This window comes from Pongo abelii, chromosome 21, assembly GCF_028885655.2.
Source record: "Pongo abelii isolate AG06213 chromosome 21, NHGRI_mPonAbe1-v2.0_pri, whole genome shotgun sequence".
In the NCBI taxonomy this organism is placed as follows: Eukaryota; Metazoa; Chordata; class Mammalia; order Primates; family Hominidae; genus Pongo; species Pongo abelii.
In genome coordinates this window covers 57,057,908-57,063,341 of record NC_072006.2, presented here as the reverse complement: position 1 = coordinate 57,063,341, position 5,434 = coordinate 57,057,908, and the positions used below count along the sequence as shown (strand labels likewise).

Below are 5,434 nucleotides of genomic sequence, written 5' to 3'. Positions count from 1 at the left end.
CTTTGTGTGTGTGTGTGTAAACTTTTATTTTAGGTTCAGGGGTACATGTGCAAGTTTGTTATATAGGTAAATTACATGTTGTGGGGGTTTAGTGTACAGATTTTTTCATCACCCCGGTAATAGCATAGTACCTGATAAGTAGTTTTTCTATCCTCTCCCTTCTCCCACCCTCCACCTTCAAGTAGGCCCCAGTGTCCATTGTTTCCTTCTTTGTGTCCATATGTACTTAATGTTTAGCTCCCTCTTATAAGTGAGAACATGCAGTATTTGGTTTTCTGTTCCTGTGTCAGTTTGCTTAGGATAATACCCTCCAGCTCCATCCATGTTGCTGCAAAGGACATGATCTCGTTCTTCTTTATGGCTGTGTAGTATTCTATTTGAAATACCATCTTAAAAGAGGGAAAGGAAGGCTTCCTCCAGATCTGGGACAGAAAAATGTAGAAGATGAATTTAGAACATCTTGTCATATCAAACAGCAAAAGACCTATCAGACTTCAGGGTCATCTCAGAAAGACTCAGGAGCCATATTGAAAAGGCTCTCACTGGCAAAAGTGGGATAACTTGAGCTTTGATTAGGCTAATAAATGCCATGGATTGAAACTCATTACATACCTTATTATGTTATAATGAGGCAAATAATAATATCAACAATAGAGAATCAATGCAGTATCTCAAAAACTGATAAAGAAAAATAATGAAGCCTTCACCTGTTTTTCCTATATGAACTGCGAGGAACTCGAAAGATGAGGCAAAGTATTTCTTTCTAAAAGTCTTGCAAGTTATACATAAAAAAGAATTGATTCAATCAGAATGTCAACATTTTGAAAATCATAATAAATGATCACATCTAGGCATCATCCCTTGGCAGCTGTGGCATCTCAGAAAGAAAGATGAACAGACATTCTATGCCTACTGCTGAGTGAACACACAGTCAAGTCTTGCCAGAGGGATTGAACCCAAGTCTGATTAAGTCTCTGGGTTCAGTTGTCAATTTGCAGGAGATACAGCAAACAGAAGAGCTTGCTAAACTGCACCAAGAGGATACAACCGCAAAATCTAGACAGCGGAAACTGTAGGTTCAATGGCCTCTGCCTTCCACAAATAAACTGCAAGGAAAATAAAGGGCTGGAAGGAGAACCTGTAGATTAAATGAGATTTAAAAGACATACAAAGAAAAGGCAAGACTAAACTATAGTGTTTAGGAATGAACACTTGAATAATAAAACTATTTTAAAACTCAAGGAAATTACCACTGTGCAAGTCAACATCAGGGGTCAGCAAACTTTTTCTGTAGTAAACATTTTTTAAGACTTTGAGGGCCAGGCAGTCTCTGTTACAGCCACTCAACTCTGCCATTGCAGCGTGAAAGCAGCCACAGAAAAGTCAAGGAATGTCTGGGTGTCGCTGTGTGCCAATAAAACCTTATTTGTAAAAACAGCTGTCAAGCCAATTCCTAGTCAAGATCATGGTTACTTTGGGGAAAGGAAGTGAACTGGGGTTGGGATGCAATACACAAAGGTGTTTCTTTGCCAGCAAATCTCTCTTTTTTGAGCTGGGTGGCTGCTTTGGATATTCAGCTTATATTGTCCATTAAGCTATATAATTCTCTCATGTGACTTTCAGTATCTGTACTTTATTTTAAAATAAAAAGGTAAATTCAAGTGATTTGTGTAGGGACAGAATAAAGATCTGCTATTCAGTGTTCTTATGAAGGATAAAAATTGCCTTCCCTACATGTAATGCTTTTTCTTCACAGAAGCTGTGTGAGTTATATAAATGGCGGCAAATGAGAGAGCCTGGGCTGTGGAGAGCCCAGAAGGATTTGATTCCCAGCTTCTCTAAATTACCAGCTGCATGGCACATTTAGGTGTTGACTTGACTGGGCCAAGTTACCCAGATATTTGGTCAACCAATCTAAATGTCACTATGAAGGCATTTTCTAGAATAGATAAACATTTGGATCAGTGGGCTTTGAGTAAAGCAGATGACCTTCTATAATGTACATGGGGCTCGTCCAATCTGTTGAAGGCCTTAAGAGAAATAAGACTGAGGTTCTCTGAGGAACAGGGAAATCTGCCTCCAGACGCCCTTCAGACTCCAGTTGCAACATCAGTTCTTCCCTGGGGACTCCAGCCGGCCAGCCTGCACTGCAAAGTTTGGACTTGCCAGCCCCACAATTGCATGGCCCAATTCCCTAAAATAAATCTCTCTCCCTCTCTCCCTCCACCACACATTATATTGGTTCTGTTTCTCTGGAACTTTCTCTCTCTTTCTCTATTATATATAAATATAGATAGATAGATAGATAGATAGATAGATGATAGATAGATATACATATATAGAGATATATGTATATACACACATATATGGATATAGATATGGATATACTCTCAGATAGATAGATTCTCTTCTCTCTAGATATATGTGTGTGTAGATAGATAGGTAGATGGATGGATGGATGGATGGATGGATAGACTAGATAGATAGATAGATAGATAGATAGATAGATAGACAGAACATTATATTGGTTCTGCTTCTCTGGAAAACCCTTACTAATACACTAATTGCGTAACCTTGGAAGAAGTTACCTACTCTGTGCCCCCAGGGACCCTTCAGACACCCCTCAGACTCCAGTGGCAACATCAAAATTCTTCCCTGGGACTCCAGCTCGTCAGCCTGCCCTGCAAAGTTTGGACTTGCCAGTCCCACAATTACATGGCCCAATTCCTTAAAATATATCTCTTCCTGTCACCCTCCCCTACACATTATCATTATATTTGTTCTGTTTTTCTAGAAGTTTCTCTCTCTCTCCATACACACACACACACACACGGATATGGATATAGATTATTTATACGGATTCTCTCTCTCTCTCTCCATATATTGCATTCTGTTGGTTCTGTTGCCGTAGAAAACCCTACTAACACACTAACTGTTAACCTTGGAACAAGTTACCTGCTATCTCTGTGCTCCAGGTGCTTCATTGCTAAAGTGGGGCAATAATTGTAGAAATTATGAAAAAGTAATGCCCCAATATATTGGGAATGGCTTCCTGAGTAGAAGACACAGGCTTCCCGGGGAAGGCCACCTAGCTTTTCCTCCCTGTTCTGACATGGTAAGAGCAGCAGCCACCTTGTGGCCTTAAAGACAAGAACTTCATGCTAAGGATTGTGACTGAGCAAAAGCGAAGAAGCCAGGGTCCCTGGGTGTCATCACTAAGCCATCTCACCTGGTCGTGAGAGAAAACTGCTAAATGGAGCCAGAAAATTGCTATGGTTCAACCTAGCAAATTTCACCCTGACCTTCACCTTTAGAGTCAAGCGTAAGACTATAGATAGAATAATGAGCTAAAATTCTTTACTCGGAGCAGGACATAGAAAGTGCTCAGTAACTATTGTTATTATCATTATCAACCATTATCATTGTGTGCCATCCTTCCTCTCCTTGCTCTCCTTGCGGTGCTACACTAGAGCAGAGTACGAGTCTGAGGCGGAGGAAGTCATGGCAGGACAAGCATTTAGAAAGTTTCTTCCACTCTTTGACCGAGTATAGGTTGAAAGGAGTGCTGCTGAAACTGTAACCAAAGGAGGCATTATGCTTCCAGAAATATCTCAAGGAAAAGTATTGCAAGCAACAGTAGTCGCTGTTGGATCGGGTTCTAAAGGAAAGGGTGGAGAGATTCAACCAGTTAGCGTGAAAGTTGGAGATAAAGTTCCTCTCCCAGAATATGGAGGCACCAAAGTAGTTCTAGATGACAAGGATTATTTCCTATTTAGAGATGGTGACATTCTTGGAAAGTACGTAGACTGAAATAAGTCACTATTGAAATGGCATCAACATGAAGCTGCCCATTCCACTGAAGTTCTGAAATCCATGCTGATCTACCATGGCACAACGTGGCTGCAACACCAACCCCAAATCATGAGATCCTCAGCCTCAGATCCAGAGGAAGAAAATCCTGTTTCTCCCTCAGGCAGCCAACAAAACTTCTCATCTTGGCTCTCAATGGCCGTGGAACTAACTGCTGATCTAATGGGCCAGTGAGAGTCCAGGCCTTGGTGCTGAAGGCGGGGTTCAGGTTGCCCAAGTCAGCAAATAAAACTACAAGATGCCCACTTATATTTGAATTTCAGATAAATGATGAATTGTGGGGTTTTTGGTTTTTTGAGATAGGGTCTCTTTCTGTTGCGTAGGCTGGAGTGCAGTGGTGTGATCACCACTCACTGCAGCTTTGACCTCCTGGGCTCAAGTGGTCCTCCCACCTCAGCCTCTCAGCCTCTCAGCCCAGTAGCTGGGCCCACAGGTGCAAACCAAGATGCCCAGCTATTTTTTTTTCTGTAGAGACAGGGTTTCACTATGCTGCCCAGGTTGGTCTCAAACTTCTGAGCTCAAGTAATCCTCCTGCTTCAGCCTCTCAAAGTGTTGAGATTATAAGCATGAGCCACCACACCCAGCTGAATTATTTCTGATGTAATATGTCCCATGCAATATTTGGGATATAGTTGTACATAAAAGTACCCCTTCTCTATTAAAAATACAAAAAAATTCTCCAGGCATGGTAGTGTGCGCCTGTAATCCCAGCTACTCAGGAGACTGAGGCAGGGGAATTGCTTGAACAGGGAGATGGAGTTCCAGTGAGCCTAGATCGTGCCACTGCACTCCAGCCTGGGTGACAGAGCAAGACTCCGTCAAAAAAAAAAAAAAAGTATTGTTTATCTGATATTCAAATTTAACTGGGCATTCTATATTTTATCTGGCAACCCTATTTGGGGCCCATTAAAACCAAATTACCTTAGCTGAGAGGGTGGTGGGAGCTATGATTCATTAACTGAAATTTTGAGGCTGTCTTATCAAAATCAGGTGAATGAAATGCTTGGAGCAGGGAAAATACACACACACACACACACACACGTATATAGACCTCTTCTCCAAACATCTCATTTTCCAAAACAAAACAATTCATAGACACTGCAAACTGAATATCTACGACAGACATGAAGAGATGGTAGAGATCTAAAAAACGCAAAATTTAAAGTATGAAAAAACACCTACTTGTACATAAGGTAATTGTAATCCAAACTCACTGATGTTTATGACAGACAAAAAATTTCTATTTTTTTCCCTCTAGTCATTCAATTGCTGGATGAAACCCCCAATAACACATAAAGGAAATCACAGCAGAGTAAAAAGACTCAGAAAGAATATAATTATATGATAGGTGTGTGTGTGTGCTATAAGCTTGCACATATCTATCTCTTTCTTGAAAAAAGATTGCATAAAGAAAATCTCTGATTTCATTGAAAACAATAATTATGTCAGTTACACCAAGAAAAGGATTATAATACTCAGAATTTGGAAGACTTGGTAGCTCACAGTCTAGTATTCTGCATATTTGTTGGAAACTAGAATATGCTGAAATGATACATGCTACTAT

General features: G+C 40.6%; 1 pseudogene; it reads left to right on the top strand.

Annotated features, from left to right (window-relative positions):
• The first annotated feature begins 3,453 nt into the window (after positions 1–3,453).
• LOC100455250 (10 kDa heat shock protein, mitochondrial-like) lies at positions 3,454–3,866 on the top strand (annotated as a pseudogene).
• The last annotated feature ends 1,568 nt before the right edge of the window (positions 3,867–5,434 follow it).